At 42.4% G+C, this 25,774-nt stretch overlaps 1 protein-coding gene and 1 long non-coding RNA gene across 21 annotated transcripts in view; one reads left to right on the top strand and one right to left on the bottom strand.

The window, feature by feature from the left end:
- PRKN (parkin RBR E3 ubiquitin protein ligase) overlaps positions 1 to 25,774 on the top strand; it is a 1,235,051-nt gene that overhangs the window by 592,998 nt on the left and 616,279 nt on the right. The gene's annotated exons all lie outside the window — the stretch shown is intronic.
- LOC128344729 (uncharacterized) overlaps positions 1 to 25,774 on the bottom strand; it is a 67,875-nt gene that overhangs the window by 29,257 nt on the left and 12,844 nt on the right. The window contains exons 2-3 of one of the 3 annotated variants that reach the window (XR_008316007.1): positions 13,025 to 13,174; positions 9,719 to 10,265 (exon numbers count right to left, since the gene is read on the bottom strand). This is a non-coding gene — a long non-coding RNA (uncharacterized LOC128344729). Of the gene's footprint in view, positions 1 to 9,718; positions 10,266 to 13,024; positions 13,175 to 25,774 lie in introns of those variants that run through there. The other 2 variants (XR_008316008.1, XR_008316010.1) reach the window with 2 other exon arrangements.

Below are 25,774 nucleotides of genomic sequence, written 5' to 3'. Positions count from 1 at the left end.
GATTTATGTGTGGTATTTTACTAAAGCACAAGTGCATTTGTGTGTGTGTTCCACCAAAAGCAAATTTGATGCAATTGTACACACTGTTGAATCAAGATACTTTTTATATAGTGTGTTACTAAGGTACAGGAGTGTATTGTGCATTATTTTTGTACAGTGTTTTAATCGTGATGCAACCACACTCAAGAACACATCAAGACTGCTTTTTTGCAGTGTTATCAGTGCACATCAGAAACATGGGGATGGAAAGATAAAATAAACTGAAAGCTGTGGCAAACTGCACATGCTCCAATTTAGAAATTCATTTAATGCCTTCTCCTTGTTACAGGAGAAGTGACATGGCAGAGTGAACCAGAGGAACAATAAAGGAACAGAACAGGGGGAATGTTTTTATCCCTAACTTTCTCATGAGAAAGCTTAACTGTGCTTATACTTTTAGGACTAAGACCTCAGTGGTGTGCTGTACAAAAGAAATATTCTGCACCATAAGATGTTTTCTTGAAGTAAAGCTGCTCCTGGCCATAATTTAAGGAAACTTTGAAGAAAAGAATAAAACTTGGAAGATGAGAGATACATCACTTTTCCATTAAGCAAAACTTTGATAGAAGTTAAACTCATTTCCACTCTGGCAAAGAAGTATGATATAACAAAAACCCAATTCTGCCTTTCATAAAATATAAATCTCCTTGTATAATGTTAATAAATGTTGAAATGGCCATTTGGAACTATATTTTTTAGTTTTAGAGCTTTTCTTGGAGTGTTTTCTTTTCCCTATACCATGTATAGTGTCTGCTATTTTTTTAAAGCAATACACAGAGGATTAGGTTGCAATGTTGAATAGGGTGCAGAGGCTTTGGTATTAGATTATTTTTGTGGCTTATACTGAATGTAGTATGGTCAGATGCTCTGAATTTTGAGTGCGTACTCAAATCACCTAGTTAAGAACATAAGAACAGCCCTGCTGGATCACGCCCAAGGCCCATCTAGTCCAGCATCCTGTTTCACACAGTGGCCCACCGGATGCTGCTGGAAGCCGACAGACAGGAGCTGAGGGCATGCCCTCTCTCCTGCTGTCACTCCCCTGCAACTGGTACTCAGAGGCATCCTGCCTTAGAGGCTGGACATGGCCTATAGCCCTCCGACTAGTAGTCGTTCATAGACCTCTCCTCCATGAAGTTATCTAAATCCCTCTTAAAGCCATCCAGATTGCTGGCTGTCACCACATCTTGTGGCAGAGAATTCCACAAGTTGATTATGTGTTGTGTGAAAAAGTACTTCTGTTTGTTGGTCCTAAATTTCCTGGCAATCAATTCTGGTTCTCGTGTTATGTGTGTGAGAGAGAAATTTCTCTCTATCCACTTTCTCTACACCATGCAAGATTTTATAGACCTCTAGTTACATGAGGCCTGTACCACTAAGCTAGCTGTACCCAGTCTTTCATCATGTGCAGGAGTTTATCACGAAGCTTCCTGAACCTGTCTTTGCTGTCAGCTCAGGACTGTGAAGACAATAGCTGAGGCTCTTGTCAATGTCCAGCATATCACAATTGATCTGCTATCCCTGAAATAGTATTCTGAATAGTATACCTGAAATAGTATTCTGGAAACTTCTCTCTCTCTCTCTCTCTCTCTCTCTCTCTCTCTCTCTCTCTCTCTCTCTCTCTCTCTCACACACACACACACACACACACACACACACACACACACACACACCCTTTTTTAAATGACAAAGATCTTTTCTTTTTCTTCTTCTACAAACTAATCTGAGATGAAAAAAAGAGCACATAATGAGCTATAATTAAAGTATATGTAACACTTAAATTCAAGATGTACTCTGAATCTAATCTGAGCTTTTGTGACTGGTCATTCAAGGTGTACAAGACAGCTGTTTTGGTTCCAGGTAATTAGGTAGACTACACTGAGCACATGAAGTTTATTTTCTTGCCCCCATTTTCATGAAGAATATTGCTATATGAATATGAGTAGTCTTTCAACTCAGTTCACTGATGTTGAGAGGAGAGCTGGTCGGGGTGGTGATGTGCCCGGACTGGTCCAGACATGGGTCGTTTGGATTCGGGTGGATTGGGGTGGGGGGTTCCTTTAAGAGTGGGGGAGGGTTTACTTACCCTTCCTGCCGCTTTCCCCCATCCAGCACCCGTATTTTCTTTAGTAATTGGGGCGGCAGGATACCTCCCTGCTGCCCCTTATCCCGGCGCTTGGCTGCAGTTCAAAAGGCTTTTAGAAGCCTTTTGTGCGCACGTGCACACACAATTTCTTCAGTAATCGGGGCGGCAGGATACCTCCCTGCTGCCCCTTCCCCCGCTTAGTGCAAAAGGCTTTCCCTGGTGCAGTGCAAAAGGCTTTTAGAAGCCTTTTGCGCGCGCACCCGTACTTTCTTCAGTAATCAGGGCGGCAGGTTACCTCCCTGCCGCCCCTTCTCCCACTTCGCTGCAAAAGGCTTTTAGAAAATACGGGCGCCAGATGGGGAAAAGCGGCGGGAGGGGTAAGTAAACCCCCCCCCCCGCCCTTAAAGGAACCCCCCACCCTAGTGCCGGACGGCAGCTCCATGGTTCCGTGCACACCCCTAGTCAGGGGCGTAACTATAATAGGGCAAGGGTAGACAGTTGTTTGGGGGCCCACTGCCTTGGGGGGGGGTTCCCAGAGGCAAGTCACATGACTGACTCCCCCAGCTGCGCACCCGCCCGGGCTTCCTTCAGTTGTATTCATCCTCCAAAACTGAAGTGAGTGTTAAGACCTGGAGCTACCAGAACAGCATATCTTTATCTACTATGCTTTTTTATGCTTTTTGGTAATTTTACTATGCTTTTTGTTACCACTATTCAGCCTCACTTAAGATTTCTTTACTTCATGAGCTGAGCTTCAGTGAGGGGAGGCATTTTAAAATCTTGTCTTTGGGCCCACTCCAACCTTGCTGCGTCCCTGGAGCTGGTCTTGTGGTAGCAAGCATGACTTCTCCCCTTAGCTAAGCAGGGTCCACCCTGGTTGCATACAAATGGGAGACTAGAAGTGTGAGCACTGTAAGATATTCCCCTCGGGGGATGGAGCTGAGAGAGAGAGCTGAGAGAGATTCCTGCCTGCAACCTTGGAGAAGCCTCTGCCAGTCTGTGAAAACAATGCTGAGCTAGATAGAATGGCCTCACTCAATATATGGCTGCTTCCTATGTCCCTATGTTACAGTACCCCTTTATTTTCTGTTTTAGGGTACTTAGGTAATTATTTATGAGGCTTCAACCAGTGTCTTTTCCTTTAGTATTTGGTTAGTATTTTTGAAAAAAATATAATTTTAAAAATCACATGTGCAACAAATCTGTAATTGGAAAGAAAAATGTTTCTTTTCCCCTACTAAGAAAGGCATAGCCAGGGGATTTAGTCTATTTGAACTTTTCTCCTTCATGGAGCCCCTTGGGTGTTTTGAATTGGCATTAAAAATTCAAATCTGATTGCCTGTGGAGATTAAGCTTGGTGTAAGGGGTGGATTCTCTCCAGGAAACACTTGATAATAAATGTGATCAGCAGGATTCTACTTTGAGAGGGGACTGATAGGTACATGTAAAATCTGGAAATCATCAACAGTGTCTAGCATAAGATGATGGAGATACATTTTAAATAGCTTCTCTGGTGCCAAGATTTGTTTTTGGCTCAGATAAGTTGAGTCTAGGCTGTATATATCATTTAACAATCATTTGTCTCCTTCAGATCTTCTAAAACTGGATGCAGTAGCTGTGCTGACATCCTGATTAAAGTTATTAAATGGCACTCCTCAGAAATTACTCTAAAGGATTATTTGGTTCCAATAGTACTTCCATTGAGTAATTTAGGCTGGATGCCAGCTAGTGAATCCAGATAAAGTCAGGACAAAGAGGTCAAATTTCTAGATACGCTAAATGACTGTGCCCTAGAACAGTTGGTCATGGAACCAACCAGAGAGAAGGCGACCTTAGATCTAATTCTGAGTGATACCCAGGACCTGGTGCGTGATGTCAGTGTCATCGACCCTTTAGGGAACAGTGACCATAGTGCCATCAAATTCAGCATACATGCGGGGAGAGAATCACCAAGGATGTCTAACACGGACATTTTGAATTTCAGAAGAGGAAACTTCTCCAAAATGAGGAGTATGGTGAAAAAAAAGCTGAGGGGGAAAATCAGGAGAGTCACTTCGCTCCAGAGTGCATGGAGTTTACTCAAAACCACAATACTAGAAGCCCAGTTAGATTGTATACCCAAAAGGAGGAAAGGTACCACTAAGTCCAGGAGGATGCCAGCATGGCTAACAGGTACCGTCAAGGAAGCCATAAAAGGGAAGAAGACTTCCTTCCGAAATTGGAAGGCCTGTCCAAACGAAGAGAACAAAAAGGAACACAAACTCTGGCAAAAGAAATGCAAGGTGACAATAAGGGAGGCAAAAAGAGAGTTTGAGGAACATTTAGCCAAAAGTATCAAGGGGAATAACAAAAACTTCTTTAAGTACATCAGAAGCAGGAAACCTGCCAGGGAGGCGGTTGGGCCATTAGACAATGAGGGAGTGAAAGGGATTATTAAGGAGGATATGGAGGTTGCAGAGAAACTGAATGAGTTCTTTGCATCTGTCTTCACGGCAGAGGATACTGAGCATATACCTGTTCCTGAACCAGGCTTTTTAGGGATGGAGGCTAGAGAGCTGAGTCAGATAAAAGTGACAAGGGATGATGTTCTAAACTGTCTGGAAAAACTGAAAGCTAACAAATCACCAGGGCCGGATGGCATCCATCCAAGAGTCCTCAAAGAACTCAAATGTGAAATTGCCGACCTCCTTGCTAAAATATTTAACTTATCCCTGAAATCGGGCTCTGTACCAGAGGACTGGAGAGTGGCAAATGTAACACCGATTTTCAAAAAGGGATCCAGGGGAGATCCAGGAAATTACAGGCCAGTTAGCCTAACATCCGTTCCAGGCAAATTGATGGAAAGCATCCTCAAGGTTAAAATTGTAAAGCACCTAGAAGAACAGGCCCTGCTCGGAGTGAGCCAGCATGGCTTCCGCAAAGGTAAATCTTGCCTCACCAACCTTTTGGACTTCTTTGAGAGTGTCAACAAGTGTGTGGATCAAGGTGATCCAGTTGACATAGTCTACCTGGACTTCCAAAAAGCTTTTGACAAAGTTCCTCATCAAAGGCTCCTGAGGAAACTTAGCTGTCATGGGATAAAGGGACAAGTACATGTGTGGATTGCTAACTGGTTGAAAGACAGGAAACAGAGGGTAGGTATAAATGGAGAGTTTTCACAATGGAGGGAAGTAAGAAGTGGGGTCCCCCAGGGATCTGTACTGGGACTGGTGCTTTTTAATGTTTTCATAAATGATCTAGAAGCAGGGGTAAGCAGCGACGTGGCCAAATTTGCAGATGATACCAAACTCTTCCGGGTAGTGAAATCTCAAACGGATTGTGAGCAGCTCCAAAAGGATCTCTCCAACCTGGGGGAGTGGGCAACAAAATGGCAAATGCAGTTCAATGTTAGCAAGTGTAAAGTGATGCACATTGGGACGAAAAACCCCAACTTCAAGTATATGCTGATGGGATCCGAGCTGTCGGTGACGGACCAGGAGAGGGATCTTGGGGTTGTGGTTGACAGCTCGTTGAAAGTGTTGACTCAATGTGCGGCAGATGTGAAAAAGGCAAATTCCATGCTAGGGATCATTAGGAAGGGGATTGAAAATAAAACGGCTAACATTATAATGCCCTTATACAAAACTATCATGCATGGTGTGGAGAAAGTGGAGAGAGAGAGATTCTTTTCCCTCTCACACAACACTAGAACCAGGGGTCACTCCATGAAATTGATTGCCAGAAGGTCTAGGACCAACAAACGGAAGTACTTTTTCACAAAACGCGTGATCCACTTGTGGAACTCTCTGCCACAGGATGTGGTGACAGCCAACAACCTGGATGGCTTTAAGAGGGGTTTGGATGACTTCATGGAGCAGAGGTCTATCAATGGCTACTAGTCGGAGGGCTGTAGGCCACCTCCTGCCTCAAGGGCAGGGTGCCTCTGAGTACCAGTTGCAGGGGAGTAATGGCAGGTGAGAGGGCATGCCCTCAACTCCTGACTGTAGGCTCCCAATGGCATCTGGTGGGCCACTGTGCGAAACATGATGCTGGACTAGATGGGCCTTGGGCCTGATCCAGCAGGGCTGTTCTTATGTTCTTATGTTCTTATAAAGGGTGTGGGGTGTGGTGGGAGTATGGTAACTAGTCCCACTCTCTATTTCACACATTTCCTCGCCACATCACCTGGCATCCCCAGGGTCATGCTTGTTGGAGGAGAACAACATTGAACCTAAGGTGCTTGGGATGTGTGTATTAGGAGCATGTTGGTACAGGCATAGCTAGCCAGTGCAATCCTGCTCCTCATCTATCTGAGTGCACTCTGCCCAGTTTTAGAGCGCCTGAAGTGAGCTATAATGTTAATTGAATTGATTTGGAGAAATGATTCAAATCAAGGATCAATGAGAATTTACCTTTCCTGAACCAATGTTTATGGCAACACTATAGTATGACATTCTCTGAATTGCTCCCCTCTGCCCCTCAACAGCTTCTCATGCTTGCAAAGTCAACAATTTATTTATTTTATTTATTTTTGCATTTTTATACCGCCTTTCGTTAAAATATAGCCCCAAGGCGGTTTACAAAAGTTAAAAACATACAATAAAAACACAATAAAAACAACATGCTAAGAGTATAAAAACATATAAAAACAGGCATTAAACAGTACAACAAATAAAAACACCCAGAAGCAGCAGTAAAAACGATTATGTAAAAGCCTGGGTAAAAAGCCAAGTCTTTACAAGCTTTCTAAAAGCCATGATGGAGTCCGAGGAACGAATGGCCACTGGGAGAGCATTCCAGAGTCTGGGGGCAGCAACAGAGAAGGCCCTGTCCCGAGTGCACGACAGCCGGGCCTCTCTCATTGTCGGCACCCGGAGCAGGGCCCCCTCAGATGTCCTCGTCAAGCGGGCAGCAACCCTTGGGAGCAGGCGGTCCCTCAAATACCCCGGGCCCAAACCGTTTAGGGCTTTAAAGGTCAAAACCAGCACCTTGAATTGGACCCGGAAACGAACCGGCAGCCAGTGCAGCTCTTTCAAAATGGGGGTGATATGTTCCCAACGGGCAGCTCTGGATAAAACCCTCGCTGCCGCATTTTGCACTAGCTGCAGTTTCCGGATATTCTTCAAGGGCAGCCCCACGTAGAGCGCGTTACAGTAATCCAGCCATGACGTGACTAAGGCGTGGGTAACCGTGGCCAGATCTGCCTTCTCGAGAAAGGGACGCAGCTGGCGCACCAGCCGAAGCCGTGCAAAGGCACCCCTGGCCACCGCCTCCACCTGAGCTTCCAAAAGCAGAGCCGGGTCCAGTAGTACCCCCAAGCTGCGTACTTGCTCCTTCAAGGGGAGTGCAACCCCATCCAGAACTGGTAAAATCTCCTCACCCCGATTGGCTCTCCTACTGACCAACAGTACCTCCGTCTTATCTGGATTCAATTTCAGTTTGTTAGCCCACATCCAACCCATCACGGCCTCCAGCCCCCGGTTCAGGACATCCACCGCCTCCCTAGGATCAGATGACAAGGAGAGATAGAGCTGAGTGTCATCCGCATATTGCTGACAACTCAGTCCAAATCCCCGGATGACCTCTCCCAGCGGCTTCATGTAGATGTTAAACAGCATGGGGGACAAGACCGAACCCTGCGGGACCCCACAGGCCAACGGCCACGGGGCCGAGCAGTAGTCCCCCAGCACCACCTTCTGAACCCTCCCCTCAAGAAAGGACCGAAACCACTGCAACGCAGTGCCTCCGATTCCCATACTCGAGAGGCAACAATAAAAACAAACACAGCAGCCTCAGTAATATTGCCCATGACTTTTTCATGTAACATGTAATTAACTTTCAGAACTCAATATTTTAAAAGAATGAGACTAATTCATGGAGCATAGATCTATCAGTGGTGAATAACTATGATAGCTAAGTGAAATCTCCATGTCCAGAGCAGTGTTCCCTCTAACAGGGATTCCCAGATGTTGTTGACTACAGCGCCCATAATCCCCAAGCAGAAGCCATTGCATCTGGGGATTCTGGGAGTTGTAGTCAACAACATCTGGGAATCCCTATTAGAGGGAACACTGGTCCAGAGGCATTGGAAGCATAACCCTTGCTAACTGGGCAAAGAGGCACCTTTTAAAGTGGTGGCTTTCTTATTTTTTAGCAGGGAGACCAACTGTCCCTATTCAGCCCTGAATAGTGTCCCTCCTGCTGATGCTGGTGACTCCCCTGTGTTTCTTTTTAGATTGTAAGCTGTTTTGGGCCAGGAAACCATTTTTTCATTCCTATTGTTACATAAAACTATTTTATATATATAAATAATAAGTATTCTTGGGTGTCAGATAATAGGGAAGTTAATTAGCTTCCATTGGTTTTAATTTAAAATTTACATTAAGAGCTCACATGTTCCAAGTGTCCCTACCAGGAATAGTCGCTATTTGCTGAAATTTGTCCCTGGTAAATCACTGTCCCTATTTTGTCAGTAGATTTCCCTCTTCGGGATGTCTTATTCAGTCTTCTTCATGTAAGTTGCTAGAGATCATTCTTCAGAATTCAGCTCCCTCCTCAGTGTTTGTAGAAACAAAATCTCCCACTGGGTGGGCGAATATTTTGTATCTCTAGCGTATCTGCATGTAAATGTGTACAAAATACTTAAGCACAATATAGTGCACAGTATATAGAGAGTGAAATCCAGAAATGTGTAATACTGGGTCAGAGGCTTTGGGAGGAATCTTTGATATAAGAATTAGTTGTTATCAACATATCCCTGTTTTCATCTGTGGAATATTGGAGGGTATGAGATTCATGCTCTGCTTGGGAGCTTATAGAGGTATTTGGCTAGCCAATTAAATTCTGCTTTCTTCTAAAAAGATATGATTTTGGTTAGGGCTCGCCCAAGGCTCAGGGACACCCCAGGTGAAGCATGCCTGGGTGGCCTCCCCATACCGCATCACCTGCCCAGGCATCGTCCTGGCCACAGTGGGCAGGAGGGTGTGCCGGCAATGGTAAGTGCATGTCTGTCTCCTTGCTGCTGCTACTACCTGCCACTTTGTGGCACTGAGAAGGAGGGTGGGTGGGCAGGCAATATGGAACATTCTCCCACTCGCCTGCCCTACTCACTGCCTCCACCTGCCACTTTCACAGTGGTGGTGGAGAGAGTGGGCCAGTGTTCCTCATTGCCTGCCTACCTGGTCTTGGCAACGCAAAGTGGCAGCTAGAGGTGGCAGTGAGGAGGCCACCCTCCTGCCCGCTGTGGCCAGGAGGGTGCCAGCCATCTTTAATGAATGGGCTGGCCCTGCTTTGGTGTTCTTTCAGGAAACTTTTTAGTCTCCCCCACAAGTTCCTTTGTCATTCCAAGACATTCATTCCATCTTATATAAGCCTTCACTTTCTGTTTAAGGGAAATGTCTGACTTTTCTCATTTGCATGCTACCTCAGAAGCACAAAAGGAAATGAGACTGACATTTCCTTTTTTGGAGTTTCCTGATAACCTGAAAAGTTGTCCTAAGAACACTCATCGTATGCTCCATAAATCATTGCCACAGATTCATTTCTTGCCGATTTAATATAACTATTTTTATTTTTCAAGTTTTTCAAAAAGTTTAAAATTCTTTGTAGCACAAATTGAAGGGCAGGCAATAGAGCAACTGTTATTTGAATTTGGAAAATAATATAATGCTGTGTATAAGATGTAGGGAGAAAGGGGGGAAATGATAGGTGAACTAAAATCTTATATAACAGGCCATGTTAGTAGGACTGCTGATATTGATCTCTAAGCCTACTCAAAACATTTGCAGGCAAACCTACAGCAGTAAGCTGCTGGGCTGCTCTATAGAAAGGTCTCTGAAGCGCGCGCGCACACACACACACACACACACACACACACACACTCTCTCTCTCTCTCTCTCTCTCTCTCTCTCTCTCTCAGTGTGACCATAGACAAAAATATATAAAATCATAAGAAAAATTTGAGCGTCTCTTCCCATATCTGCTTTCTGCCTGTGCACTGACTGGCTGAACCCACTGCCCTTTTCAGAATGCCTCTGGCTAAGAAGAAGAAAGACCTGCTATTCATGATAAAAGCTCTTTAGGCTCAGTCTCCTTTGCCAATTCTTCATCAAGGCTGTCCAGATCCAGTATGCTTGGTCTCAGTTAATATATCAACTCTGACCTTTGCAAGAGAGAGAATGAGGGAATGTATTAAAACACTTTTAAGATATTTTTGAATGGGGGTGCTAGGTCAGGGAAGAAAAGTTATAATCTGACTGCAATTCCCTCATATTTCCTTTCCCAACACTGCTAGGGCTATGCATATGGCTTTGGATGAGGTCAAAACTGGCCCAAAGAGGCCATTTTTAGGTCTCAGATATTATGACCCAAAGGTACCTAGAGGAAGGGCCATCACCCAGTCGTGCCTTGTATGTATCAGGCCCCTGGCATCTCAAATAGGAGATACTGGGAAAGGCCTGGAGATCACGAAGCAACCTTTAATAATAACATTAACATTGAGACAAGTCAGTTAAAAATAACTCATGCCAGATCAAAATGATCTTCAGAGAGTTTTAAGGGAGATCTGGAAAGCTCTGTTGAAATAGAAATATCTTTACCAGGTACCAAAATGCTACCAGAGAGGACTCCAACCAGATCTCCTGGGAAGAGAGTTCTACAGGTTAGAGGCCACCACTAAGAAACCGCTCTCTCACACAGCCATTAGGTGAGCCTCTGATGGAGGAGGTACTCACAAGAGCACAGGGAGATTAATGTGGGATTCATGTACAGGTGAAACTCAGAAAATTAGAATATCGTGCAAAAGTCCATTAGTTTCAGTAATGCAAATTAAAAGGTGAAACTGATATATGAGACAGACGCATTACATGCAAAGCGAGATAAGTCAAGCCTTAATTTGTTATAATTGTGATGATCATGGCGTACAGCTCATGAAAACCCCAAATCCACAATCTCAGAAAATTAGAATATTACATGGAACAAGAAGACAAGGATTGAAGAATAGAACAATATCGGACCTCTGAAAAGTATAAGCATGCATATGTATTCAGTACTTGGTTTGGGCCCCTTTTGCAGCAGTTACTGCCTCAATGCGGTGTGGCATGGATGCTATCAGCCTGTGGCACTGATGAGGTATTATGGAAGACCAGAATGTTTCATTAGTGCCCTTCAGCAATTCTGCATTGTTTGGTCTCATGTCTCTCATCCTTCTCTTGGCAATGCCCCATAGATTCTCTATGGGGTCAGGTCAGGCGAGTTTGCTGGCCAGTCAAGCACAGTACACTGTATACTTTTCAGAGGTCCGATATTGTTCTATTCTTCAATCCTTGTCTTATTGGTTCCATGTAATATTCTAATTTTCTGGGATTGTGGATTTGGGGTTTTCATGAGCTGTACGCCGTGATCATCACAATTATAACAAATTAAGGCTTGACTTATCTCGCTTTGCATGTAATGCGTCTGTCTCATATATCAGTTTCACCTTTTAATTTGCATTACTGAAATTAAAGGACTTTTGCACGATATTCTAATTTTTCGAGTTTCACCTGTATATGCTAACAAAAGTAAGCTTGGAACTTCAATAGGTATGTAATCGTTTTATGGGCACTGACTCCATACAGCACACACAGAAGAAAACAAAAAGTCAGGGCAGCAAGGGAAAAGACAGAATTGGAGGGTTTGAGCAGCAGAAAGGGAAGAGGGCTGAGAACAAGGGTGAGGCGGAGACATGCTAGTGAATTCAAAACTTCATTGTGGATGTGTGCTACCTTGTTCCTGTTCCTATTCCCGGCTCATGGATTTCACGGCTTCTGGTGCCTTGCTTGTTTGGACTTTGACCCTGCCTGCTACTAGCAGACTGATCTTTGGCTTCTGACCCAAAGGGGAGTAATAGCAGGAGAGAGGGCATACCCTCAACTCCTGTCTGTGGCTTCCAGCGGCATCTGGTGGGCCACTGTGCGAAACAGGATGCTGGACTAGATGGGCCTTGGTTCTGATCCAGCAGGCTGTTCTTATGTTCTTATGATCCCTTGCTTGTTTGGTCTTGCAAACAAGACCAAACTTGATTGACTTGTTTGGTCAATCTTGCCTGCTCCTGAAGAACTGCATTCTGGCTTCTGACCTCTTGCTCTTTGTGACCTTGATCGCACTTACTCCTGACAAACTAGTTCCTGGCTTCTTATGCTTGGCTACAGAAGAATGTAGCCCTTGATGCTCTGGCCTGGCCTGCTCTCACGGTTTGCTTCTCTTCTCACTATACCTAATACCACCCAAGTATCACAACCCGACCTGAAGGTCTGCCACAAGACCTCAGGGTCATGAGAGATGACCCATTATGAGAAATGGTCCGTTCTGCTCCATGAAACAAATAAATGGATTTTTTTTTGCTGATGGGAGTCTGCTCATGGACCACTCTCTACTGGGATTGTGAGCTGCAGTTGTAGGGCAAGTCAAGCTTTACCACATGTTTGAGAATGAATTTTGGTTGATTTTTCTCTGCCTAGGGTACTTGTAGGATGCTCTTTTTGATCAATAGATAGATAGATAGATGGATTTCGGTCGTTGACCAGTAAATAAAACTTTTATAGCACATCCGCACGCATTCTACAAATAATGTAACAAAACTTTGCCATTCCAAAGGTGATCTCAACATTGGCGTTAGTTAAAAGAAAGTCAAGATATAAATCATTGGTACGACCAAGGGAATTTTCCCCCAAAAGGAGAAATTAATCTTTGACATATATCTCTATAAAAAATTACAATATAATATATTGTAAGAAGTAGTTTCTATGGCTCCAGAGCCATACCGGCAAAACCTCAAGGAAAGCGGTATGCCTTTAAATCTGACCTCTAAGACCGCTGTGCAGAGTGCATTAACCCACACTAGTGTAAGAGCGCGTCTAAATTTCGGGACAAGAACCTCACCAAGGTAATTTGCTGGTCTGCAGTTGATGAATTCATTCCCTATATAGATACCACTTCTAATGCCTTCCACTTCCTTTTGAAGTTCCATATCCAGGATACGTTACTTTACAACCTTCTTGGCCTGATCCCATCCTAGACTGATAAGTCCTGCTGGAGAAAGCCCATAATGAGATTATTTATTAGACACCAAAGACTCTCATTTAAATTTAAAACTATCCACCATAATTAAGGAAGCTAAACCCACTTGTGCAAAGACCAGTTTCAGCCAGAACATAAGAATACCGCTCCAGTAGCACGTCTCTAGCCTAATAAGCCCAACCTCCCATCTAATTAAAGCATTGAACACACAGCACGGGACTTGCAATATACTTCTGATACATTTATATTGTATGGCTTCTAATGGAGCAAAGTTATTAGGTCCTAATTGGGCTCCATATAAAAGTATGGGGTACACTTTAGCAACAAAAAGCCTAATTGTTGCAGGTATAAATAGGGCCCCACGTGTAAAATGATATGATTTAATTTTATTTCTAGCAAGTTGGGCAGACTGCCTAATGGAATTAAGATGGGCATTCCTGGAACCAACTGAGTGGAAGATTACACCCAGGTATTTGAGGGAGTTGACCTGATCAATATTGTGGCCATGCATAACCCAATTATATAGCCTAGGACATTTGGCAAAGACGTTTGATTCAAGTAACTCTAGCTACCTAAACCCCCACATCATGATCCCCAGTTGTTTAGTTCCCCATAGTCCTGGTACAATTATTTACTTACTTACTTATATTTTACATGCTGCTCTTCCTCCAAGGAGCCCAGAGTGGTGTACTACATACTTAGGTTTCTCCTCACAACAACCCTGTGAAGTAGGTTAGACTGAGAGAGAAGTGACTGGCCCAGAGTCACTCAGCAAGTCTCATGGATGAATGGGGATTTGAGCTCGGGTCTCCCCGGTCCTAGTCCAACACTCTAGCCACTACACTTCGCCATTGGTGGTCCTTTGGCAACACAGGGACCGCCACCATGTCCAATCTTATCTTTAGATTCCCAGCAATCTCCCTTCATTTGTATAATCCTGCCCTCCATAGCCAGAGAACCGAGCTGACCTTCCCTTCATAGAATGAAACTGGTTCTCCCGTTCTTTCCTAATGACTCTACCCAAACTTGTTCAGGCTTCTTGATCTTTCTGCTCCACTCCCTTTTCCAGTTTTCCAGATGGGCTTGAGCTACCTTTTTGTGTCTGAACTCATCAGTACTTTTTCTGCTCTACTCCGGTCCTCTGGAAAGACTCATACAACTTCTGACCTTCTCTTCATAGAATGAAACTGCTTCTCCTGCTCTTTCCTAATGACTCTACCCAAACTTGTTCAGGCTTCTTGATCTTTCTGCTCCACTCCCTTTTCCAGTTTTCCAGATGGGCTTGAGCTACCCTTTTGTGTCTGTACTCATCAGGACTTTTTCTGCTCTACTCCGGTCCTCTGGACAGACTCATACAACTTTGTTCCCTGAACTCACCTAGATCCATCCTCCTCTTTCTTCCATTCCCCCTCAGGTCTTCCAGACTGACTCAATCTACTTTCCTTCCCTGAATTTGTTTGGGTCTCTCCTCCACTTTTCTCCACTTCCTCCTTGGACCTTCAAATTGGCTCTATCCTCATTCAGGTCTACCTTTCTTATTCCTCTACTCCTTCTCTGGATCTTTTCACCAGTCCTGCCTTCCCTCTTTGCCTGATTTTGCTCGGATCTATCACTTTCCCTCTCTCCCTTAGCACCCTCTACTATCTTCTTTTAAGAACAAAAGAACAGCCCTTCTGGACCAGGCCCAAGGTCTATCTAGTCCAGCATCCTGTTTCACACAGTCACCCACCAGATGCCACTAGAAGCCTAAAGGCAGGAGCTGAGGGCATGCCCTCTCTCCTGCTGTTACTCCCCTGCAACTGGTATTCAGAAGCATCCTGCCTCTGAGGCTGGAGGTGGCCTGTAGCCCTCCAACTAGTAGCCATTGATAGACCTCTCCTCCATGAAGTTATCCAAACCCCTCTTAAATACATCCAGGTTGTTGGCTGTCACCACATCTTGTGGCAGAGAATTCCAAAAGTTGATTATACATTGTGTGACAAAGTACTTCCATTTGTTGGTCCTAAATTTTCTGGCAATCAATTTCATGGGATGACACCTGGTTCTAGTGTTATGGGAGAGGGAGAAAAAATTGTCTCTATAAATTTTCTCCACACCATGCATGATTTTATAGATTTCCATCATGTCTCCCCACAGTCTTTTTTCTAAACTAAGAAGCCCCAAGTGTTGTAGCCTTGCTTCATAAGAAAGGTGCTCTAGGTCCCTATCCTGAAAGGTTGCCCTATCCTGCACCTTTTCCAGTTCTACAATGTCCTTCTTAAGATACAGTAAGCCAAACTGTATACAGTACTCCAAATGTGGCCGCACCATAGTTTTGTATAAGAGCAATATAATATTAGCAGTTTTATTTTCAATCCCCTTCCTAATGATCCCTAGCATAGAATTGGCCTTTTTCACATCTGCCGCACATTGAGTCAACACTTTCAACGAGCTGTCCACCACGACCCCAAGATCCCTCTCCTGGTCCGTCACCGACAGATCGGATCCCATCAGCATATACTTGAAGTTGGGGTTTTTCATCCCAATGTGCATCACTTTACACTTGCTAACATTGAACCACATTTGCCATTTTGTCGCCCACTCCCCCAGTTTGGAGAGATCATTTTGAAGCTCCTCACAATCTGTTTGGGATTCCACTACCCGGAAGAGTTTGGTATCATCTGCAAATTTGGCCACAACGCTGCTTACCCTTGCTTCTAGATCATTTATGAATAAATTAAAAAGCACCAGTCCCAGTACAGATCCCTGGGGGACCCCACATCTTACTTCCCTCCATTGTGAAAACTCTCCATTTATACCTACCCTCTGTTTCCTGTCTTTCAACCAGTTAGCAATCCACACATGTACTTGTCCCTTTATCCCATGTCTGCTAAGTTTCCTCAGGAGTCTTTGATGAGGAACTTTGTCAAAAGCTTTTTGGAAGTCCAAGTAGACTATGTCAACCAGATCACCTTGATCCACACACTTGTTGACACTCTCAAAGAAGTCCAAAAGTTTGGTGAGGCAAGATTTACCTTTGCGGAAGCCATGCTGGCTCACTCCCAGCAGGGCTTGTTCTTCTAGGTGCTTTACAATTTTATCCTTGAGGATGCTTTCCATCAATTTCCTGCATGTTTGTTTACTTGAGAACTTTGTTCAATGGGATACTTCCAAACTAGAATACATAGAACTGGAGCCTTAGGGATGTGCACGAAATAGATTTTGAGATTTGTTTCGAGTTTGAAACTAATAGCAAAATCCTTGAATCGATTTGTTGAAATAGTGGCCAATGCTGGCTGTTTCAACAAATCACCCTCAAAACACTTAAAATGTTTTGAGTGTTTCGAGCACCATTTTGAGGACTGTATTTCTGAGGGAGAGCTGATCTACCAATAGGGGCTGGCAAGTAGATCAGTCCTCCAAGGAGGGCCAATGTGCTAAGTCCAGGGCAGAGACCTGGTCTATCTACCTCACATGGCAGGTAGACCAGGCTTCCGCCCTGTCTCAGACTAGTCTACCCGCTGACCCCAATTGGTAGACCAGCTCTCCCCAGAAAAGCAGGCCTCAAAATGGTGCTCAAAATGTTTCAAGTAAAAGTGGGGCTATTTCATTTTGGGCTCACAATAGGCCTTTTATTTTAAGGGTGTTTTGTTTTGAAACACTTGGAATGTTCCATTTCAAGCTTCCAGATCATTTATAAACAAGTTAAAGAGCACTGGTCCCAATATAGATCCCTGGGGGACTCCACTTCTTACTTCCCTTCATTGTGAAAACTCTCAATTTATACGTACCCTCTGTTTCCTGTCCTTCAACCAGTTAGCAATCCATACATGTACTTTCTCCCTTATCTCATGTCTGCTAAGTTTTCTCAAGAGTCTTTGATGAGGAACTTTGTTGAAAGCTTTTTGGAAGTCCAGTATACATAGTCTATTATGTCCAGTTGACATGTAGTATGCTAAGTCAACTGGATCACCTTTATCCACACACCTGTTCACACTCTCAAAAAACTCCTAAAGGTTGGTGAGGCAAGATTTATCTTTGCAGAAGCCATGATGATTCTCCCCTAGCAGGGTCTGTTCTTTTCTGTGCTTTACAATTTTATTCTTGAGAATGCTTTCCATCAATTGGCTCAGAACAGATGTTAAGCTGACCGGCCTATAATTTCCCGGATCCCCCCTGGATCCCTTTTTGAAAATTGATGTTTCATTTGCTACTTCCTAATCCTCCAGTACAGAGCCTGACTGAAGGGATAAGTTATATATTTTTGCCTTCCCCCTCTCCTCAGCATATGCATTTAAATAGCTAGTATAGCAGAGGTCAAGTATTAGTGCCTAGTCATGGGTCCACCTTGCATGTTCTGTGTCACATGGGAATGCCGGCATGTTCTTTCACATCCAAGCCTCTACTCTGTATTCAATAAAATATATTGTTACTTCAATTTAAGTCTGTGGTTGTGACTTTCTGGGAAACTCCCTGTTTTATAACCCTAGGCTAACAGGTCCCCTCAATGGGAAAAATGTGTCCCCCCATTTCAGGGGGAGGGGTCACTGAACTTTAATACAACTATATAATGTAATATATAAAAATTACATTCTTACCTCTTAAGCTCATTCTGAAAAGTACTGTATTAAAAAATACCATTCAGAGGGTTGTTTCAGCTAAGTCCAGCTTTAACTATCAACACTGATGCCAAGAGACTAGATGCTTTGAAAGTCAATTGGACTACACTGGAGTAAGTTCCTTGGTATTTTCAGCAAAGCTTTTAATCAGCTGGCAAATATTATCCAGAATTAATTCACTGGAGAAATGTCACTCCCATATGTGGTAATCAGACATTTATGACAACAATGTCCTTCAAATTAAAAAAAAAAGGGGGAGGGACCCAAAGGATTATACGCAGAACATACCTAACTATTGGTTGCTTTACAAAAACTAATAATTTACTCTCTGTTAATAATTTGTACACCATTCTAAGCACAGAGCACGCACAATTAGGATTAAAAAAATAATTAGCAACCGTTTTACAAAATACAGATTAATTACAAAAGATGCAAGTTATAAACTTCTGGGCTCTGGAAATAGCAGTGCATCTAACTACTTCATGGAACATCCATGCATTAGGAATAGGGTACATCATTGCGTGTTATTATTTCCCTCTCTACTTATGAAGAGTCATGTAGGAAACAAGTGAATTAATATACAGGGAACTGCTTAGCACTTATTAACTCAGATTGTAAGCCCACTTTATACCAACCAAATCTTTGTATCAATAGCGTAAAATTTATTAAATCTCTAGCACATCTAAAAGGTTTTCTTATATTACAAATTCGTAAGTTTCAAAACTATTTGAAGGCCAATTACTCCACTCTGTGCATGGAAACAACAGTAAATTTATTTAGACTATCCTGGATAGGTGGTAGTAGTAGTAGTAGTAGTAGTAGTTGTTATTATTATTATTATTATTATTATTAATAGAAATAAAATAATAATAAAAGAAATAAAATAATAATAAAAGACCTTGAAGAGCACCTCAACACCATAGGGGCCACAGAAATCACCATCAGCCAATTACGAAAAGCAGCTTTACTGGGAACAGCCTATATTCTGCGACGATATCTATAACTCGATGTCTGGATAAAACAAACCATTCAATAACACCTGTCTGACTGTGTAAACAAGAAATAATAATAATTAATACTATCAAGGACAGTGAAGAAGATGCACTTAAAATGGTCAATAACGCAAAACTATTCAACACCAATGAAACAAAGCAGGCCTACAAGAAAGAACAAGTCAAGAACCGAGCAGAAAAATGGAAAAATAAGCCCCTGCATGGTCAATATTTGCACAATATAAGTGGAAAATCAGACATCACCAAGACCTGGCAATGGCTTAAGAATGGCAACTTGAAGAAAGAAACAGAGGGTTTAATACTGGCTGCACAAGAACAGGCACTAGAGCCCCTGGTGGCGCAGTGGTAAAACTGCCGCCCTGTAACCAGAAGGTTACAAGTTCGATCCTGACCAGGGGCTCAAGGTTGACTCAGCCTTCCATCCTTCCGAGGTCGGTAAAATGAGTACCCAGAATGTTGGGGGCAATATGCTAAAATCATTGTAAACCGCTTAGAGAGCTCCAGCTATAGAGCGGTATATAAATGTAAGTGCTATTGCTATTGCTAAGAACAAATGCAATAAGAGCAAAAGTAGAAAAATCAACAACAAACAGCAAGTGCCGCCTTTGTAAAGAAGCAGATGAAACAGTGGACCACCTAATCAGCTGTTGTAAAAAGATCACGCAGACTGACTACAAACAAAGGCATGACAAGGTAGCAGGGATGATACACTGGAACATCTGCAAAAAATACAAGCTACCTGTAGCCAAAAATTGGTGGGACCATAACATTGAAAAAGTTGAAGAAAATGAAGATGTAAAAATATTATGGGACTTCCGACTACAAACAGACAAACATCTGCCACACAATACACCAGATATAACTGTAGCCGAGAAGAAAGAAAAACAAGTCAAAATAATCGACATAGCAATACCAGGGGAAAGCAGAATAGAAGAAAAAGAAATAGAAAAAATCACCAAATACAAAGATCTACAAATTGAAATTGAAAGGCTGTGGCAGAAAAAGACCAAAATAATCTCAGTGGTAATTGGCGCCCTGGGTGCAGTTCCAAAAGACCTTGAAGAGCACCTCAACACCATAGGGGCCACAGAAATTACCATCAGCCAATTACAAAAAGCAGCTTTACTGGGAACAGCCTATATTTTGCGACGATATCTATAATAACCAACAGTATTGATGATAAAATCCCGCCATCCCAGGTCCTTGGGAAGGACTTGATGTCTGGAGAAAACAAACCAGTCAATAACACCTGTCTGACTGTGTAAACAAGAAATAATAATAATAAAAAGATAATAATAAATAAATAAATAGCCAGATGGGCAAATGGTTTTGTAAACTGATTTTAAGAACATTTTGGTTTATCAGCTTTTTTCCTTGATAATAGGCTCATAACTTCTAACAAGATCAGATGAATGAAGCAAAACTGCTTCACTGGAGTTGCAAAATAAAGACAGAATTGCTTTATTTCAAAGGTGTTTATTAATTACTATAATAAACATAATTTGAAACCCTTTCCCCTTAAAACTGACATATTAACTGTTGGAGCCTATGGATTATACCGGTAATTCATAGTAAACAGGTTAGCTGTGTGCAGTGCAAATTTAAATGGAAATATATACATAAGAGGGGACCAATTTATTCTGGCAATAAAACAATGAAAGAAACCTTTATAAAATCTTTTACCAATGTTTTACACCCCACAAGTATAAAATAGATGTACATCCATATCTCAAGGAAATATTGGAGATGTCAATGTACAAATGCAGATTTCATGCCTATTGAGGGAACTGCAATACATTTATTGTTAGAAGTATTACCAAATCCCATAATAACTAACAATATTGCTGAAGTCCATAATTGCCTGGTTTGTAATGCCCAATTATGTTAAGCATATTCTCCAAAACTTATTCTCTGGCTAAGAATGTAAGAGACATTAAGGGAAGAAAACAGACAATCTATTTAAAGCAAGACACAGCTTCAAAACAAGCTTTCCTCCTGGGATAAATAGGCACAGAGGCACACTAAGGTAGACCATGGACTATGGTGGAGCAAAGAGTGAACAGTCCCAATCCAAACTAGACTTCTCTGTGGCTGCTATTGTAGGTGTGTGTCGTCGTCCCCGCCGACTCCCACCAAAAGAAAAACAGTTTCTTATTGAGATCAAGTATGGTGTTAATGTAGTCAAATTCTGAGCATGCACCAAGAGCAGCTAATGACCTTGCTGGCCTGGTTTGAATAAAGGTCACTGTGCAGGGGAAAGTCAGCTAGAAATATATGTCATTATTAAGGGTAAAAAAGGTAAGAGTTTTAGAGGAAGAATAAGTGTAATACTTGTTTCATAATCAAAACTAGTACTACAAGCAATGAACATGCATATTATGACCCTATTACTTGTGAGCTTCCTCCTCATCACCAGAACCAACCAGAAAAAGGAGTAAAATATAAACTCAGTGAATATGGGGAGAATAGCAGCAGGAGGTGGGAGTTGCTGATTACAGGAGACTGCCAGTCCTCACTTACCTCTGGAAATCTGGAGGGTCATCGTGGTGGGAACTTCTGGTTCCCTACATATAACAACTCTTTATAAACCTATCTGAGTACTTTTTTCCCAAACAAAATTGTGTAAATAAATAATAATAACAATAATAACAATAATAAATCCTCCAGCGAGGCACTACCTTGGCGTGGTTGTGGGGCTTGCTTGCTCTGAGGAAGTTGAGAGCTATGCCAGAGGTCCAACCATACTGGACAGGTCTCACCAGAGGAGCCAGACAAAGAGTGCCTCTCTCATCAACAATATGGTGAGACATAACTTTAATAAATCTATACCGGATCAGTCGTCGCCCGGGTCAACAAGGACCACGCCAGGTGCTGGAGTCCCTGGACATCTGGTGGCAAGTGGGCAACAGGACTCAGGATCTTCAGTTGAGCAACCAGGGCTGGAGACTGCAAGGTTACTGGAAGAAGCATCGCTTAACCGAAAAATTATATACGAAAAACAGCAACAAAGAAATAATGATCTGCTATTACAAGTCTAGTCCAACTAGAAGAGGTTATTTAAAAAGAATGTACCAAACTTGGAAAGAGAAGCATCCAGATACAGAAATAACAGAACAAAGGCTAGCGGACCAGAGAAGATTCATAATAAGAAATAAAGTATTCACAGAAGTTGAGCCGGTAGAACTGCAAAGATCAACACAGGCTCAAGATATGGAAGAAGAATTACCACCAACTGAAGAAGTTGCTCAGGCGCAGGTGGAGGAGGTATTGGAAATAGAGGATGCCACTGTTGCTGAACTGTTTCAAAATCAAAACCAGGCAACCTCCCCTTCTGCCTTCACCTCAAAATCCTGAATGCCGTTTAACAGAAAAGCAACAAGAACTAAAGCAAAAAATAACTGAGCACATGAACCAAACAACCACCAGGGTTCGATTTCCAGCGCTAAAAACAGTTGCCAAAAACCAACTTGCTCAGGCATTAAAAGATGTCAATGCTGCACTTGCAGAAATAACAACCAATAATTTGCAAGAAACAAACCAACTAATGTACAGTGCAGCAACAATAACAACACAAGAACTCGGATATAAGATCAGTGGACCTGTCAAAAAAGAAAGTAGTACATCACCTAAGTGGAAGATTAGATTAGAAAATAAAATCGCCAGGCTTACATCGGATGCTAGTAAACTGAAACATATGAAAGACAAGAAGCTGAAGAATGAAAACACCAAACAGTATCTGATCCAAAAATACCACCTAGATTCAAGGAGAATTAGAGAAGTCCTGGAAATAATAAAGCAGCAAATAATAGCAGTGTCAAAGAAGATTAGCAGATATGAAACCAGAATTACACAACACAGGCAGAATCTTCAATTCCAGTCAAATCAGAGATGTTTCTACCAAAGCATAGAAGGAGAAACTGCAAGAAACATTGAAACACCAAATAAAGAAAAAACAATGCAATTCTGGGGGAAATTATGGGACAATCCAATAGATTATAATAAAAAAGCAGGCTGGGTGAAAGAGGTCGAAAAATGTAACCAACAAATGCAAGATCTAATAATAACACCAGAATTAATAAGTGAAAGAGCAAAGAAAATTAAAAATTGGACTGCTCCAGGCGACGATGAACTGCATGGCTTTTGGCTTAAATGCCTAACAAGCCTTCATAAACAACTATCAAAACAGTTCAATCACATTTTGCAAGGAGGTGATATTGAACAATGGCTAACAACTGGGAAAACTGGGAAAGATCCAGCAAAAGGTGTAGTTCCAAGTAATATAGACCGATAACCTGCCTGCCAACCATGTTCAAATTATTAACTGGAATAATAGCAGATGAAGTGATGCAACACTTATTAACTAACAAACAGCTTCCAGTTTAACAGAAAGGAGATTGCCCGAACACCAGAGGCACAAAAGACCAGCTACCGATTGACAAAATGACTTTAGAAAATTGCAAGAGAAGAAAAAACAATCTAAGTGTTGCATGGATTTACAAGAAAGCCTTCGACTCATTGCCTCACACATGGATACGGAAATGTTTAGAAAAAACTGGTGTCAGCAAAAACATTCAGATATTTATTAAAAAAGCAATGAGTATGTGGAATACACAGTTAACAATCAATTGTGAGACACTTGGACAGGTTAGCATTAGAAGAGGTATTTTCCAAGGGGACTCACTATCCCCTCTATTGTTTGTAATTGCCATGACTCCACTTTCACAAATACTAAACAAAACAGGCCTCGGATACCAAACATCTAAAACATCAAGTAAAATCAACCATCTGCTGTACATGGACGATCTGAAGTTGTACGGAAATTCCCAGTCAGAAATCGAATCACTGCTAAACACTGTCCGTATATTCAGTAGCGATATAGCAATGGAGTTTAGACTAGACAAGTGTGCTTCATTAATAATGAACAGAGGAAAAATAACAAAAACAGAAGGAATAGAACTGTCCAATGGAAGCAACATCAAGAACCTGGAAGAGAAAGAACATCACAGATACTTGGGCATACTCCAGGCTGATAACATTGCACACACTGAAGTTAAAAGAAAAATGGGAAGTGAATACATCAGGAGAGTTAGAAAAATCCTAAAGTCCAAACTCAATGGCGCGAACACCATATAAGCCATAAACATCTGTGCTATACCTATTGTCAGATACACTGCAGGAATAATAGACTGGACCCAGGCAGAGCTAGGGAAGCTAGGGCATAAGACCTGGAAAATAATGACCATCAATCATGCTCTGCACCCCCGCAGTGATGTAGATAGGCTATACCTCCCTCACAGCGCAGGTGGAAGAGGAATGCTGCGAGTTCATCAAACAGTAGAGGAGGGGGAAAGAGGCCTTGAAGAATATATAAAGGACAGTGAAGAAGATGCTCTTCAAATGGTCAATAACGAGAAACTATTCAACACCAATGAAACAAAGCAGGCCTACAAGAAAGAACAAGTCAAGAACCAAGCAGAAAAATGGAAAAATAAGCCCCTGCATGGTCAATATTTGCACAATATATGTGGAAAATCAGACATCACCAAGACCTGGCATTGGCTTAAGAATGGCAACTTGAAGAAAGAAACAGCGGGTTTAATACTGGCTGCACAAGAACAGGCACTAAGAACAAATGCAATAAGAGCAAAAGTTGAAAAGTCAACAACAAACAGCAAGTGCCACTTTTGTAAAGAAGCAGATGAAACCATGGACCACCTAATTAGCTGTTGTAAAAAGATCGCACAGACTGATTACAAACAAAGGCATGACAAGGTATCAGGGATGATACACTGGAACATCTGCAAAAAATACAAGCTACCCGTAGCCAAAAATTGGTGGGACCATAAAATTGAAAAAGTTGAAGAAAATGACGATGCAAAAATATTATGGGACTTCCAACTACAAACAAACATCTGCCACACAATACACCAGATATAACTGTAGTTGAGAAGAAAGAAAAAGAAGTCAAAATAATTGACATAGTAATACCAGGGGACAGCAGAATACAAGAAAAAGAAATAGAAAATATCACAAAAGATCTACAAATTGAAATTGAAAGGCTGTGGCAGAAAAAGACCAAAATAATCCCAGTGGTAATTGGCGCCCTGGGTGCAGTCCCAAAAGACCTCGAAGAGCACCTCAACACCATAGGGGCCACAGAAATCACCATCAGCCAATTACAAAAAGCAGGTTTACTGGGAACAGCCTATATTTTGCGACGATATCTATAATAACAAACAGTATTGATGATAAAATTCTGGCATCCCAGGTCCTTGGGAAGGACTCGATGTCTGGATAAAACAAACCAGTCAATAACACCTGTCTGACTGTGTAAACAAGAAATAATAATTAATGTTAATAATAATTATAAAATAATAAGGAAGTACACAAAATGTGATTCGGACACTGAATCGCAGCACATCCCCTGTGCCTTTAACATGGAAGAGAGCAGGTCTATACCTGCTCCTCCACCACTTCCTTAATTGCGCCAGTCCCCACAGCTATCTTGGTGCACCAGCAGAGCTCCCCCTCCCCAATGCTGGCATGCTGTTGGAGAGCACCGCTGGTGTGCCAAGATAGCTGGGGGGAGCACAACAACTAAGGAAGTGGAGGCAAGGGGCGGAGGAGCAGGTATGGACCTGCTCTCCTCTGAGTTAAAGGGGCAGGGGATGTGCTGTCATTCAGCATCCAAATTGTGTTTCGTGCACATCTCTAAATGATGATAATAACTTCAGCAGCAGTTGAGAGATGATTGGAGACTGGAAGAGCAGCAGGAGCAAGAGGTGGGAGTTTGATTCCATACAGTTGTCATTAGACACATTTCCACCTGAGCATCTGCAGTTTCTTCTAAGAGCCAAAGATCCTCAGTTGATCACTAGTGTGTGCCCAGTATTCTTCACAGCTGCTAAGACAGGCATCAGTTTCCTGATCTTCCCTTCCTCATACTTTAGTCTCTGTCTTTACTGGGTCAGAATACGATATTGATTTATTCTCTCTTAAAT

The sequence above is a fragment of the Hemicordylus capensis genome, chromosome 1 (genome assembly GCF_027244095.1).
Source record: "Hemicordylus capensis ecotype Gifberg chromosome 1, rHemCap1.1.pri, whole genome shotgun sequence".
NCBI classification, from domain to species: domain Eukaryota; kingdom Metazoa; phylum Chordata; class Lepidosauria; order Squamata; family Cordylidae; genus Hemicordylus; species Hemicordylus capensis.
Note: the sequence above shows the minus strand (reverse complement) of the source record. Positions and strands in the feature narration are given on the sequence as shown.